We start from the raw sequence: 17,067 nt of genomic DNA on the forward strand, positions 1-17,067 counted from the left end.
TGAAAGCAACAAGACACACATAGAATATTTATAATAAGACTAGAAGCTCCCACTTCTGAGTCTCCCTTTGGCAAGATGGGTATGCTTGAGATGGACAGCCATGCCATAAATATTTAAGGTCCCTTATAGAAGGATAAAATGGAGATTATTTAAAAGCTAAAGCACACAGAAACCTGACACATCCATTTTTAATGTGGTGGGATACTATTGTTTATTTAGTTTTTAAAACCCATCCTAAATTTGGCTTCATGGAACCAAAGAATCATAGCTTTAAATGAGTAGATAGCCTTCTCCTGCCCAATGGGTAATTTGAACTTCAACTGAGATGCAGGTTTGAATAGACACAAAAATAAATCACATTAAATTCTAAGCAGGCTCTTCACTCTCTTGCCACAAGGCCTATTGTTCCATGAATTGCCCCTACTTAGCCTGTAGGAAATTTTCATTGAAATAATTTCCCATGGCCAAGGAAAGGCAGGCCAAAGAAATTTCACATAAAAGAAAAAAGCAAGCTTGCAGCACGCAGGAGCTAACATTGCTCTGTCAGCGTGGCTGGAACAGGCACAGGGCCACAGGAGCCTCTAAGGTGGTGGATTTGTCCTTTCTCTCCCTACTCTGCCCTAAGCAAGAATTTACTCCAAAGTTTATGGCCCAGAGTCCCAAACACCCTCCCACCAGCCTTACTTCATTCTTTCTTTTAAGAACCTAATTTTAAGATTAGGAGTCTTTTAAATATCTGAAAGATTAGCAAAAATAAGAGGCATAGCCCTCCTGAAATGAGCCCTTCGCAGTGTGTCATGTTTGCTTCAAATCTCTGTTCCGTCTTCTTTACTATCCAGGTCTCACACTGCTTCTGGAAACTGTACTTAGCACACAGGCCAAAATCACTTCTGCGAAGCACCACTTCTCTAATTCCCATTTGGATCAGTTTCACATTTTACTCCTGCTCTCGGTGTTCTATCCTTTGTTGAGTTATTTCTTCAGAGCTCAACCACCTTTAGGTGTTTTTTTTTGGTTGTTTGGTCGGTTGGTCCTATGTCATCTTCAGGCAACATTTTCCTTACCCCCTCCCCCCAAAAAAATCAAAACAAGAAGAAAAACAAAACAAGATCTTACCTGCCCATATTTAAATATTGTATTGTGCTATTTTAATATTTTTTTCTAGATGGCTCTTGCGTTCGTTCACTCCCATTTTAATGATATTTTTATGTGCCTCTATACTTCCTGGCTTTTTTAAATGAACCTTGACAAAACTGATGGTACTTTATTAACCTTTCAATTACTCTGCCAATCATATGCAAAGCTAAATTCAGCATTAAATTTGGAAGGGGGGTGCTCTTGAACCTCCCAGTGATGTTATGTCCAAGTCCAACAAATAAACCAAGTTAATAGGAATATACATTAATTTTATTCCTTCCAGGCTAAATTATATGTGGCTGAGCTTCTGTCAAGTAAGAAGTGAGACACCGGGTCTTTTATAAGACGAAAAGAACAAAGATGTTGCTGATAATGAAGGCAAAATCTTCAAACGTCAACAATAATGTGGCATAGAGTCTAAGGCATAAGAGTCGGCATAAGAGTCGAACCTTATATTCTAGGAGAAATTTATATCATCTGGACCATAGGAATCAGAGAAGATGACATGAGAGAATAGGGCTTATGTTATCAATAACAGTTACAATGGCATTAGTCTCCATTTGCCAAGTACTGATAAGTGTTTAACCAAGACTAATGACATAGAATAGAAATAGGGGACAGGAATGGGTAAGGAGAGATAGATATCTAGCTAAACAGCAAGTTAGCCGGTCATCACAACACTCCCAGTGTGCCAGGGAGTCCATGGTCAAAGTAGACCATAGTTCACCGGTTGGCATAGCTTGTAAGTTGGGGTTCGGAGAGCTAAGTGTAAATCCATGCAACTCTAAAAACAATTCTTTGGTCACTGCATCTGGCTGACTTTGCTCTAAAACATAGGAGTTTAGTCATGAGAATAAGAATGTCACTTGATGTACAGGGAAAAGTATAAATCACGGTAAAAATGTGGAAATGGGAAGGAACACAGCGGAGAAGGTGACAAATGACAGCAGTTGGCATCTGTTAGTGACTAGCTTTACATCAGTTGTGCCCTGACTTATAAACTGAATGCTGGCATGCTGAAAATAAACTCATACAAGAAAATTACCTACTACCTGCATTTGATTGAGAGGAGAGAAGTTAAGAAACTTGACCAAGGTGATCCATGCCATGGATGTCAGAGGTTGGATTTCAGTCAAGTGGTATCATACCAGGGCTTCTATTGTCAGTAGGTGAGACTACTGAAAACAACAAGGCAATTTGGAAGCTACTTGGAGAAACCAAGTATAGCCCATTGTTTGCAATTCAGCTTCTGGGGAACGCTGTGTTGAGAGTATTAATATAGCTGAGGAATAAAAAGGCTACATCACTAATCAGTGAGAACTAAACTTGGATAGACTGTTCTAATTTGTGGCACGGCCTTCTGGAAATTTTGAAATGTATCATTATCCAATTGTAGAATATTAAGACCAGGACACAGGGCAAAAGGTTTTCTAATTTTCTTTGACCTAAGAACTGTGGTTTCTAAGATCTTATTTTTAATTCTAATTATACTTAGGCATGCACACATATGCCTGTGACAGCAGGAGTCCTCTGAGGCCATAGGCATAGGATCCCTGGAGCTGGTGTCATGGGTGGCTGTGAGTCACACCATGTACGTTCTGGGAAGTGAACTCAGATCCTCTGCAAGAGCAGTGCTGTTAGTCACTAAGCCTTCTTGACAGCCCTTTTAAACTCTTTAAGGTATCCATCCACAAAGATGAATTTTTATTAACCCTATCTATTCCTTTATCTATAAAAACTGAAGTACTTGTGTCTTCCATAACATCATGTGACACTAGTGACAAGATCATACTGCCTTGTTCATCTTTTGTTCCCTTACTGCCTAATCATTAAGTCCATTTGACTATAAGGCACTGGCTTCCTTGGTTTTGCATGTCTCTAACATACAAATTTCTTTTCCCACTGTACGCTATGTCCAGTGAAAGTTGTTCTCCTCTGCTATACGGATTCTTGTCTCCCTTAGGGTGAGGATGAATAAGAGTCCTGTCCAGTGGGCTGTGGACAGCAGGGATACCTGCCATTCCAGATCCCCCGAGCAGGATGATCCACGACTCCTCCAGATGCTGCCTCTCTCCTTCTGCATGGGATGTCAGCACCCTGCTTGGAAGCCACATGATGAAGATGTATAACCTACCATCAAGATGGGTTCCTGAAGGACAGATCAGAAAAGAGCTGGAGCGCTAGCCTCAATTCATACAGTGCCAGCAGCTTTCCACAAAGGAAAGAAAATATTTCACTGGGATGATCCACTGACTAGTCTGTGTTCCACTGTCCCAGTTGGCTGAGCCTAACCAAAGCACCGCACTGACAGTGTCAGATGGGTGGTACCACAACAAATGCTGGGGTTATTTTTAATGTTGGATGAATGATCAGAATCTGGCAGCAAAAAAACAAACACTTCAAGCTGGAAAGCTGGCTACCTATTTCAGATGAAAAAAAAATTACACCTGAAATGTAAAATTACTTAAAGAACAATTGAAGTGCCTAGCCACACTCCAGCTCCAAGGAGTTCCTTACTGCCTTTTTACAAGGGATGACACTAAAAATAGATGATTCTAGCGAAAACTCAAGTCGTTTACCAAATGTAATGTAAGGGTGTAAGATAAGTCCAGAAATGCTGGAATTTGACAGCCCACATCTGATTCCTAAACAGTAGAAACAAATAAAAGTATAAAATGCCGTAAACAGCATAAACCTTTTAGAAATTCCCTGGAAAATCAAAATGCCATAGGTCCATAAAAAGGGAAAAAGTATCAGAGAAGGAACATCTCTGGCCCTCCTCATAGTCTCCTGGTGGAGACGGAACCAAGAAGACCAGCTTCAACAGAAAGAGCAAGGAAGACGAATACGAAGGAGAAAGTTTAAGAACTGCGCTCAGCATTTTCATGGACCTAGCTAATATATACAGTCCAACTGAAAATCTGGGCAGGTGAAACTATAAGGAACCAGAACACCATGTCAGAAGCAAGCTACTCATCTGAAGGTTGCTTGGGTCCTTCCCTTCCATTGCTTAGTCCTCAGAAGGCTAAACAGCAACACTGGGAGTCCTGGCCTTCTCTGAGAGGAGGATCTCAAAGCTAGGCAGCCCCAAGGTGGGCCTTTCCCACACACTCTGGATTCTCCAGAGAGACTTTCTCAGACATATGGTGTTGAGTAGCGAGAACATTAAAAAATAATAATAATCTAGGAAAAATTTGAGGCTAAATGTATTTTTATAGATGATATATTATCAGAAAAAAATACAGCAGGCTCTTTGTAGTAACATATTATATAATATAAATATTATAAATAACATAAAATATTAGCATTGTTTTTGTAAGAAAAGTCATATAGTCAAGTGATACAAACTCCTCTCCTGGTCGGGCATGGTGGCGCATGCCTTTAATCCCAGCACTAGGGAGGCAGAGGCAGGCAGATTTCTGAGTTCGAGGCCAGCCTGGTCTACAGAGTGAGTTCCAGGACAGCCAGGGCTATACAGAGAAACCCTGTCTCAAAACAAACAAACAAACAAACAAACAAAAACAAACTCCTCTCCTGAACAAGATGAATCCACATATATCCTGTAATATCTCCAAATATTACTACTAAAATTTGAAACTAAAATTTCACAGACTGTCTTAATAACAAAATCCATTGTGTTAGTGAAAGCTATTTTCTTACTGTGTTACCTATGGCAGATTTTGGTAAAAAGTAAGTTGTTAGCTGCTTTAGAATAATGCAATAATTAATTATAAATAAGTTAATGCACTATGTGCACCTATATAACACATAACAAAGTAAATAATTATCCAAAGGGATGGAATTATTATCTAAAACAGCAAGAAAATGTATTCAATGACCCATGCCATAGCAACAATTACTGTATTCATTTTGCTACTGAAAGAAAAGATTTTTTTTCAAAGTTCATACCGCCTTTGTTATTTCTAAAATTCTTCAGATAAGCAATGCTCCTCTGTTCCCGGTCTGGCACCAGTATGATGTCACCGGCGCTTCTCTGCATGCAGCCCACCTCCCTCTTCACTTTCTGTGCGTAGTCAAAATAGCAGAGTATCACTGTGGAGTGACATGGCATTTCAGGAAAAGCCCACACGACAACTGTTGGGAATATTCTCTGCAAGCCTCTGACTGAGAAATAAAGCACGGGCAGCAATTTGTAGAAAGCTTCCGTTGTGCTGAGATTCCATGACAGGGGAGAGAATAAGATGTACAAAATTAAAAGAAAAAAAAAATGGGCAAGGGTATAAAGCCCATATTTGATTGAGTGCATTCTATGCCCAAGGTCTCCCTCCTGGCTCCCATAGAAACAAATCAATGAAGAACAGTTATGAACAGTAAGGATCTGAAGACGCTGCCACCACCCCATGGTCTCATGTGCAAACACAGAACAGGGCTGACAGTATTTAAAATGGGAACTGTTTAAAGCAAAGACAGAGACAGTCTTTAGAGCAAGAGATGCTTTTTTTCATAGGGCTTCCTTTATCCATGGAAGCTTCATACAGCCCTCATGATCCATCAGCAGAACACGTCAGATCTGAGATTAAAAAGATGTATGAAAGGCTAGGCACAAGAGAGACACAGTGACCTGACATTCTGCCATGCTGCTATGCTAGGAAAAGAAAGACAAGAGACGCAGGAAGGAGAGACTGGAGCCAGGAGGGAAACTCCTGTTAAAACCCAGAATGCATTGGGCCATGTAGTGTATCCCAAGACACAATCCACAAATTTCCTAACTAAAGCTCAGTGAAAAAGCAAGTAAACAAACAAACAAACAACATTGAAAGGCATCAGAGAGTTTCCTTCAACCTGACTGACGAACTACAGAGGTTGTAGAGAAGTGGAGACAGGCTGCTTAAACTGGAAGAGAATGGACACACTCCTTTCCAACTGTGACTTGTCTATACTAGGTGATTCAGGGATAGTGCATGGTGTGTGTGTGTGTGTGTGTGTGTATTCATGTATGTATATGTGCTGTGTGCATGAGCAAGTGTGTTATTTGTGTGTGTATGTGTGTGTGTGTGTGTGGTGTGTATTCTATGGTGTATAGTGTATTTGTGTATCGTGTGGGTATAACGTGTATGGTATATGTGCATATTATGCATGTGGTATGTGTATGCATGTATATAGTATGTGCATATATGCAGTGTGTGCACACATGTGTGTACATGTGGTGTGTGAGTGTGTCTAATACATGTGCATGCGTGTGTACAGTATATATTGTGTAGTATGTTCATGTACATGTGTGTGCATATGTGTATGCATATTGTACATGTGTATAGTGTACATGTAATGTGTATATACATATGCATGTGAACACAGTGTGTGTATGTTTACATATTGCCTGTGTGTGCACATATATATATGTACCTGTGTGGTGTCTGTGCTATATGTGTACATTTGTGTGTATAGTGTGTATTGTATAGATGTATAGTGAAATATATATGTGGCAGGGGTGTGCATGTGTATGTATATGTAATGCATATGTACATGTGTGTAGCATACATGTGCATATAATGTATGTACATGTTTGTGCAGTATGTGTTTGTACGCATGTGTGTATGTGTAGCCTTGTCCGGGACCTACTGTTCTATGGATGAATCAGTACAACCTGAGGTGTTGGTCCTCTCTATTTTGTTTGAGATAGGGTCTCTCTTGCTCACGGATATGTATGTCAGGGTAGCTGTCCCACAAGCTTCTCTTATCTGTGCTTCCTGTCTCCTCGTAAGGCTCTGCTGGATCACAGGTATTTATACTAGTATGTTCAGGTTTTATGTGGATTTGGGGGATCCAAACTCAGATCCCCAGGCAGGCACAGGGCGCCTTCATCCGTGAGTTCTATTTTTGCTTTAATGATCTTACTAACTAGGCAACACACAAGAGACTGTGAAGCCCACCTAATAGACTGCAATGTTAAATGTGACCTCCTGCTGTTTAATTCCATTCATCTGGAAGCTGAGTAAGTTCAAAGTGAGACTGACTTGGATCTCAGTAAGGACTTGGCCTCAAAGTCCTTGTCACTGTGAATATATTAACTGACAGACAGAAGAGCTAAAGAGCTCATGCAAAATTAAAAAAAAAAAAATTCTATGCAAGTTCAGGAAAACTCAGACAGTAATGAAAGGTGTCAAACTAGAGTCAATGGTAAATAGAAATTGAACGAGATGAGAAATGAAGAATTATCTACAAGGATGTAAGAACTCAAGTCGGGGAAACTGCAGGGACATGATACTGGCTGATACTGGAGTGGAGCAAGAAAACCACACAAGGTGCCTGGTACCATGCAAGATGGAAGAATGCAAACTATGGGGTTCAGGTTTGGGATAGAGTAAAACTCCCTGGATGATCTAAGCTGGCTAGTCAGGCAGGACGTTTCCTGAAGTTGGGAGAGTTAAAGGCAGATATGGCAGGAAACCACACCCATAGTAATCAGTGGCAACACGACAGCTATCTTTATCTGAATATAAAATGCTATCATTTTACTGTAACGAAAGGCACATTAAACGGTTCAAGGGATTCACAGGTGGTCTTGGGATGCACAAAGTATAATTTGTTCTGATGAGCTCTGAGGATAAACCTGCAGACTTAGAAAGGAGAAAAGGCTTCAGTGAGGTAAATGCTGCCTGGGCTGAGGCCTGCTCAGCATCCCTGTGGACAGAAATCCACCCTCCTCCCAGCTTTGAGGTTTATACAATGACATCACACTAGACATCACCTCTAGTCCTGGCCCTTGCAAGGATCAGAGGCTTTCAGGGGTTGGGTTTCTCGGAACAGCAATACACTGACTGCCACTCAGCTCAGGGGTAATTTTTAAGGCAATTACAATGAAACTATAAGCAAGCAGTTATGATGCAGTAATGTCCTAAATAAACCTATGGGCCTTCATTCTATTTGTATTTCTCTAGTTGCCTGTTTTCTACTAAGCTATCCCGTGAACAGGAGCAGGGAAATGTCCCAAACTTAGACAATGAACAATACACCCTATCAGTACTACTGTTCCAAAACAAAATCCATGCAAGCTTATTTCAGTCGGCTAACCATCTCAAACTGATGAACCAAGCTGACTGCATACAGCAGCCTGCTGTCACAAACACAGTCTGCTCTCACGGAGCTACTATCCAAGAGGAAAACGCTGGCCTGAGAGAAGATATACTGAGCCTATCTGGGATCATTAACAGTCTGAACTGCTTCTCTCTGATTCTTACCTGGAGATGGGTTGTGCGCACTCGATTGTATCACCCTGTCTCCTTTTAGCAGTGAGGTGCCTGAGATGCACAGACTGGAGCTGAGGATTCAGAATGTCTTCAATACCAGAATACAGAAGGAAGATTTTTTTTTTCTTTTTAGTTTTTTTCCCCCCCCCAACATTAATACTCTTGCCAAACACAGGAACTCAAATACAAGCTTTATAAGTTGCTAGGCCAGAGAAAGGATGGAAGCATTATGGCCAAGGTTGGGCTCCTATTTGCCAAAGGTAAATACAAAGAAAGCAAGGTTTAAAGGTTTAAAATCATCAGCAGAGATTTAATCACTTTTGGTAAAAACAGAACTGACTGTGAGGTACTGGGAACAAACTGGGAGCAGACGTAGATACTGAGCCACAGTCTTGGACAGGGAGTTGGTCTGGACCTCCTCCAAGTCTGTATCCAAGGAGACTTAAAGCCATGCCTGATGCTGACCAATAACCTATGGGATCACAGTGCCCTTTGCTGCCAGTCACAACTGTGACACTTCCAACAGGATGATCACTAGACCGTTACTTATTCTCACTGAACCCCAAATTCCTAATGTCTGAAAGTAGAATTTTATTACATGGCACAGAAGAGTATTGATGTCATTCAAAATACATATTACTTTCTAGGTTTCCTCTAGAATCCTGATACATATTCCTTTTCCAAATAAAGTTTTCATTACAGAAAATATAACCCATAATTTTCTATATTTTAATAAATGACTTTAAACATTTTAATGTAATCTATTTGGTATTTATGTATGCCCTATATAGACACATATTTTCAAATACTTTACAAAATATTATAACAAAAAAATCTGGAGTGCATAAAGGTCCTAAAATGTTATTTCACCTCTCGGTCCTCCTACTGAGTTCTCCTGCAGCATCCTGGGAAGAAACCCTCTAGACTCAACGTCAACTAAGCGGACTCTCATGCTAGCTCCTCCCTGCTCGCTGTATTCACATCCAATGCCATAATTCACTGGGAATTCATTTTAGTATGCAATATGAGGTAAAGAATGAAGTCAACTTTTCTCAAATTTAGCCAGCTTTTCCATAACCATCTCTGACATGGTTCTTTGCCTCATCTCTAATTGAAATGGCATTTCTGTCACAGACCTGAATAGCATGCCAAGATGGCTGAGCCCTGAGCCATCCATGATAGTCTGCCATGAAGAGGTGATGGGGACAGATAGCAAATGTGCCACCAAAGTCCAGGCTCTGGGCTTTCTAGTAGCCTTTGGGCATCTAGTCTACTAGCCAACAAGATGCCTTTTGATTTTTCTTAACCAAAATACTTTTGACCATTCCCTAATATTTATTGTGGCAGATGAAGACTGTATTTACTTTACAAGTGTCTTTAAAAAATTGCTATAATTGCTTTATGGCCATGAATTTATATATTTAAAATATTTTTAAAAATTGGCACCCTTACAATAATGAGCCTTTGGAACCAGACATGGAAATTTTTTAATTTGGTCACAATTTCTTTGAAATAATTATTTGTATTTTTATGCATTGTTATGGATTTGTGTGTATAATAGATAGGTAGATGGCAGATAGATGTTCGTATACTTTTCACTGTATACCAATGTATTTTGTTACACTTGTTCTCATATATTTTATTTCTGTTATCATGAACATAGAGACTTGATGATCATATTTTCAAAATGTTTACTTGAAGACTATTACCTTTCAGCTATATTTCAAATTCTCCGAGCAAGATTACATTCCCGCCATTTCTGTGACACTGGGTCAATCGTGCTCTCACAATATCTCTATATAACAATATCTCTCGCTAACACTCTCATGTTGACTAGTTTTCATGTTGTCTTCCTCTACTGATCCACTCTGTATGACACATTCCACAGGAACATGTCACTGGATGTCCAGGGCCGAGGACAGTGCTTCCCACATGGCCGATGTCCAGCCAATGACTGACCAGTGGCTCTCTGGCTTAAAATGAGGTCTTCCAAAACTAATGACAATGACCTCTTCATGTTTTTAAGAGTTCGTGTTCCAAATTTCTGTATCCTCACCTCATACTGTGATGGACTAGAACGGTCTTCCTTTTCCTCCTCTATCCTTTTAACCTTCATTTATAAATGGCAATGCTAGCTCATATTATTTAATTGATGTTTTAATTGTTAACTCAAGGAATAACTTGTTAATTCTACAAATAAATGTCCTTTGACAATTTCTATTTCTATTGTATCTTTTTGTGTATTCAAACATAAAATATGATTTGAAAAATATTCCTGAATGAAGATTGTAATCTAGGGAAACAATCAGTAGGTTTACAGGGGCTGAGGACCACATCAAGATGCTAACAGCAACACGATTCGGAGAAAGGTTCATTCACCCACAAGTTTGTAGGTGAATCCTCGGGGATCTCCTGGATTAAGTCCTTTCATGACTACCTTCAAATCTATCCACCAGATATGGAAAACAATGCACAAAACACTGAGGTATTCCTAATGTTAACACAGTATCAAATCTAACAAAAGTTTATTATGCACATGGGTTTTCCTAAAATGTAATCTGCAGCCTCTTTTTTTCTAACTTACTAATTTATGTCTACTTCTTTTGCTTTTAGAAACTATCTTCTTCATTGTCCTTCAGGAACATTATCTCAGCGTACTTTAGTTTTCTCTTCCCCTTAATAGAAGAACACCGGTCTGAAGTTTTCCCATTAATTATGCTTCTGCCATGTGCCACACATTATAACACTTTATCCCGTCACCGCCACTATTTCCTTAATTGTCAGTAATTACAGTTTTGATTTCCTTTTGATCCAAAATTTAGAGAAGTGGTTTTCGTTCTATGTCTCTAATAATTTCCTGGTTTAAAGCTTCGTTATTAATTTCCACTGGAGTGCTTTGCGGTCAGATATTACAAACTATGGCCTTACTAGCCTGAAATGGTTATTTAACCACGTAACTATGTCCTCCAATTTTCTCCATGTCCTTTGTCAAAGACAAAGAATAATTATGTTCTCAGCACAATTAATCATCTTTTGTAAAAGCTGTACTTTATAAATACAAAGAGGCAGCTTCCCAGAACTTAGGGATGCTAGAAGCAGAGGAACTTGGACCCCTTCTCCTGGCCATCAACTGTGCCCCCACCCTGCCCTCTCTTTACCCAGATTATGGTACCAAACATTGTTTTATAAATAATTCCTTAAAGAGGAAGAAACAGAAAGAACAAAAAACCTAAGAGAAACCTAACGTCAACCGTCACAAATTAATCTGCACACGAATTATGAGAGACTAGGATTATTCGAAAAGCAATGCAGCTTTTGGGTGTATTCTGTTAAACGTATTTTCTTCTCATACCATCAAACATTGCCCAGTAGATTCTCTCAAGTATTACTGATACAGTATCATTTATAAATCACGAAATCCCAAATTTCAGCATTTGCAACTCCAGTAGGACTGCAGAGTCCTGTGTTTTTGGTAAACATAAGGGTATTGAGATATAAATTCAGTGAACAAGCTTTGATTTACTACAGTAGGATTTCAATAAAATTGATATGCCTAGTGGCTCAGCCACCCCCCACCACCACCCCTACCGGTAGCTTTAGATAAAGTTGAAGAGAATAGTTTCCACGTATAGTTCTATTATAAACAGCATAAATGAAGCTTGAAAATAAAGCCCAGTTGCCTCTGCTCTTCACTTCAGTTGTTTAGACAATGAGAAGCCATTTGGTTTGCCTCTGGGTTATGCTTTTATAAAACGTAAATATTTACTTCAAAACGGCAAATGTGTTTATATATATATATATATATGCATGTATGTACACGTAAATACAAGCATATCTAAAATCACATCTGCTATTAAGTGTGTGTGCACACTTTTTAAATTGTTTTTCTTTTTAATTATGTGTGTGTGTGTGTGTGTGTGTGTGTGTGTGTGTGTGTGTGTGTAGTGCTGCATATGTGAGTGACGTGCCCACAGGGGCCAGAAGAAGGCATAAGATCCACTGGAATTACAGGCATTTCCGAGCCCCTGCAAACAAGGGTGTATGGAACCACACTCAGGTCTTTGATAAGAACAGTATTCACTCATAGCCAACGAGGAAGCTCTCCAGACCTCTGTATATGTACACTTTACAACAGTAAACAGAAAACAATTAAATTACTAATACTTGATTTGGATGATCACACACACACACACACACACACACACACACACACACAGACGAACACACACCCTAATTATTTTCAATGTATACTTGATTCATTCTCAGCTACTTTTACAAACCATTATTATCAAATAGCTATATCATAAGGTTATCAGCAAGGAATTAAAACCAAATAGTTATTTTTAAGCATGTACATAAACATGAAAAATAAAAACGTGATTTGTTGAATAGAAAGTATGTGTAAAAACATGTAAGCAGGAATATAAAAATACACCCAATGCATCAATCTCTTGGAAGTTAAGCTTCGGAATGTTTTATGCTGACAGAAAACTTTCTCCTTGACCTTGGTGTAGTCGAATCGCCTCTGACTCTTCACCTGCCAGTGGCTTTAATCACTTGCACCTTCCCCAAGTAACAGAACAATTGTCAGCCATCTTGCTAGTCCTGGTGCTGTCACAGGGGGTCACCTCCACAGGGTGACACCTAATTCAGCTCTGTGCTCTCCATCAAGTTTTAGTTTTCTGTTGCCTCAAAACCCCCGGAGCTTTCCATTCTGCTGACAAATCATTTGAAGCATCATGGAATTCCCAGGTCACCAGATTTACAAGCCTTCTTCCCCCTCCTGAGGAATCTGAGAATGCTGTTCTGGAAGGAGAGCGAAGTAGTTTTCAAGGTGTAAAACTTCTCCACTTTCATATTTCTTTGTTTTAAAAAAAAAAAAGATTAAAGAAGAAGGAGAGGGAGAAGAAGAAAGAAGAAGGAGGAGGGGAAGAGGAAGAAGGAAGAAGGAAGAAGGAAGAAGAGGAAGAGGAAGAAGAAGAAGAAGAAGAAGAAGAAGAAGAAGAAGAAGAAGAAGAAGAAGAAGAAGAAGAAGAAGAAGAAGAAGAAGAAGAAGAAGAAGAAGAAGAAGAAGAAGAAGAAGAAGAAGAAGAAGAAGAAGAAGAAATAAGAGACAAATAAGAGAAAGGACCATATTTCTAAAGAACAAAAGGGAAAATAACTTTGAAACCCTTATCTTTGAATAACTGACTCTGGACTTTTAAGTCATTAAATGTGATCGTTCCTTAATGAATGATTATTACATTGTTATAATCTTTAGAACACAAAACACAAGAGACAGATCAACATAGCTGTTTGATACACATCTGCAGAATTTGTAGGAAAAAATAGACTATGTTTGGCCTCTGCGGCTGATATTTAAATTTCAAATCCTACTCAGCAAGCCAGCTAGCTCCACTAAGGAGATCTTAAAGCTTGCACTGAGACAATCCCCTTTATTGTACTTCAGCTTCAACAAATCAGTAGCCACGTGTAGATGTGGACACAGAGAGGATGCTTTCAATGTCTCCAAGGAAAAGAATAAGAACTCTCCCAAATGAACATATAACTCCTGGGGTTATAAAAAAAACATTCCCTGCTGATAAAATTTCTACAGCACTTTGTGATCAAAAGCAAGTGCTCATTTTTAAAGGAAGCTCAATTCTGTTTGCTATAAACTACAGATTTTTGTCCCCCCGAATGTCCATATATTGACATCCTGACCCCAATACTATTAATAAAAGGAAGAAGCTGCTGCCTATGGACCAGGAAGCAAGCCTTCATTATGTCCTTACCCTAAAAGTGTAAGTAAATTCCTATTGTATATAAGAAACACAGTTTACAATGTTCAGTTAGACCAGCCTGGGCTAAAACACTAGTTTTCTAAGTGCAAACGCATATGCTTACAGATGAATTAAAAGAGATTCTGAAGTAGATGTTGGTTTGATAAAAATACTAAACCACCCCAGCCTTATTTTTTTTCAACTGGCCCTTCACACCAGCAACCAGCAGTTCCCCCTACTTCACACAAAGACAGAGAAGCATCATATAGATGTGTGGGTTAGGACAGAAAGGCAATATTAATATAGTAGCAGGATGGTTTCATAAATGCCAGGTTCTGAAAGCAATGTAAATAAGCAATAATGCAATTAACAACAGAAAATGGAAATATGTATTAACTCGGGCAGCCAGTAGTCCTGATACATCAAAGATGAGAAATTAAATCATTGCAAATACGAATCATGAAAATGTGTGCATGCTTTCTACGGAATTAAAATTATGGCTCAGAAAAGAGTTCTGGAATCTTAGATATTTTCCGTCCTGTACACTGAACTATTACAAACACATACATTTCAAAACTGATTTAGAAAAAAAAAAAAGAGATTACTTCTTCTAGTTTGCTTTTATCTTGTCCAAATTAATAATATATTGATTGATTTAATAAGTAAGCATAGTATCTATTTCTTTCCTTCCATGGTGTCTGAAGCCCCAAGCCAGGAATCTCATACTCTAAACTTGCCATTCAGAGCCTTCTTATATTGTGCACTCCCTCGAGGACCACCTACTTCTCTGGCTTATTCCTAGTTCTTGCCTGCAGTGCGCACACAACCACACAAGTCTATCTCCAGCAGAGTCGGGGAAGATCTCTCAGCCTCCTTCCAATTCAAAAGCACAGCCTATAAGCAACACCAATGATGAAAACTAATGTTTATATCTTCTTTATTCTACACCTACAAATAGAACCACTTTACAGGCACTGGAATAACACAATACTTTTATTTATTTTTCCATAGACAGTATTTCATTTCTATGGTAGTTTGAATAAGAAAAGCCCCACAGGCTCATATATGTATGGCCTTGTAAAAGTAGGTGTGGCCTTGTTAGAGAAAGTGCATAACTGGACGTGGCCCATGTCAGGCCCAGTCTGTCATCTCTCTCTCTCTCTCTCTCTCTCTCTTTCTCTCTCTCTCTCTCCTATCTCTCTCTCCTTATAGTTCAGGGTGTAGCTCCCAGCTACTGTTCTAGGGCCACGTGTGCTGCCATGTTCCTTGCCATGATGATAATGGACTAACCCTCTGAAACTGTAAGCAAGTCCCCAATTAAATGTTTCTTTCATAAGAATTCCCTTGGTCATGGTGCTTCTTCACAGCAATAATACTAAGATAGTTTCTCTTTTTAAAATCAGAAAAATAATGTCTTTACATATAAATGCCTATATGTCAGGTTGTTGAGCAACATGAAGAAAGCCATGGCGCTAGGCAGGAGCAACCAAGACTTGGACCTGAACTTCAGGGCTCTTAGGAGTAGAGTTAATGTGTGTAATTCTGATCCAGGACTTAAAAGAGAGAAAGGTTGCATCCTATTTAGTCCTTAGCCAGAGCCCACCATGAGGAATCTCTTCAAGTTCGGCCATCCAGGGGACAGTGAGGATGGACAGAAACCTCATTAAAATACCTGCTGTGTCCCAAGGACACTATATAATTTATCTCACATCTTCTTTAAAACAGTTTTACGAAACAGGGTTCTATTATGCTGATTTTTCAGAAGAAAAAAAAACTTCTAAAAGGTTAAACAGCCTATGCAGGGCTGAATATGTAACAGTGTGGATGCTAACCCGAGTCCAAGGGCACCTGTCTGAACCTGAACTTCTGTCTCCTTGACAACGCTGGGCTCCTCTGCACCTACATATGCTACAGAAAGGAACAGGATGGATATTCACACATACATCTCACTGCCATATATGTATGTGTCATATAATACATACTTAATTGTATACATATATATTCCCTAACATTAATAGACAAAATATGGTAAAGTTATGTACATACACGCATACTATGCATACAGTTTATATATGTATATGTGAATACACTTAATAAATGAATATTTGTTCAAAATAAAATAAATATGATAGGAAATTTATTACATGTTAGTACTATTCTGTTCTTTTACTCATATAATTTTATATAATGATTTTACAAAATTGATAAATAATAGTTATTATATATAATACATAAAATAAATTCACTGTATTCTAAAATTTTATGTTATCAATGATTTTTACCTCAGTTATACTCAAGTTCAATATTTTTAGTGCATTTTAACATCTCTGTGGCTACACCTGAGTTTCTGGAGAGGAAAGAAGATTCTGTGTAGGCCTGGGGTCCCTCTGACTTGAACACAATGTAAATAGTTATACAGCACTTTTCATATTTTAAACTATCATATGTCAACTACAAAAAGTGTGATTGGCAAATAATAACAGTCTGTATTTTTAGTCTGAGTAATTTAAAGGCTAGAAAAATGTATTATGAACTTTTGTTACAAAACTAATACATTTCAAGGAAGGCTGGGTATGTTAGTAATTAGAAAAGAAGAGTTGCCTGATGTTCAGGCTCTGGTATGCTCTCTTCAAAGCTCCTTCAGTGTCACCTTGTTATATGGCAAAGCACAAACCTGGTTGTAGCTTTTGTACCTTGTTTCCTTCGATGGAAACTCTGAGATACTATGAGATGCCATTAAATTGTTAAGATGTCCTCAGTGGTCAAAAAGATGTTTTCCAGTATTTCTAAGTGTTGCAGGCATAGAGTTTAGCATAAAAAGTATAAACTTCACTGCTAAGGCTCTCCATGTATCTTATACCACAATAGTCTGAAAAGTAAACACTGTTACTATCTCTCACGGTACACATAAGTAAACTGAGGCACTGCTTACTCATGGTTTATAAGCTGCCATTCTATAT

At 38.8% G+C, this 17,067-nt stretch overlaps 1 protein-coding gene across 14 annotated transcripts in view; it reads right to left on the reverse strand.

Moving 5' to 3' along the window:
- Positions 1–17,067, reverse strand: part of Hdac9 (histone deacetylase 9) — an 822,768-nt gene that overhangs the window by 534,533 nt on the left and 271,168 nt on the right. Inside the window, exon 1 of one of the 14 annotated variants that reach the window (XM_029540523.1) lies at positions 8,337–8,380. The exons of the other annotated variants lie outside the window; for them this stretch is intronic. The gene's annotated coding sequence lies outside the window, so the exon portion shown is untranslated. Of the gene's footprint in view, positions 1–8,336; positions 8,381–17,067 lie in introns of those variants that run through there. 14 annotated transcript variants of the gene reach the window in all.

Source organism: Mus pahari, chromosome 7, assembly GCF_900095145.1.
Source record: "Mus pahari chromosome 7, PAHARI_EIJ_v1.1, whole genome shotgun sequence".
NCBI lineage: Eukaryota > Metazoa > Chordata > Mammalia > Rodentia > Muridae > Mus > Mus pahari.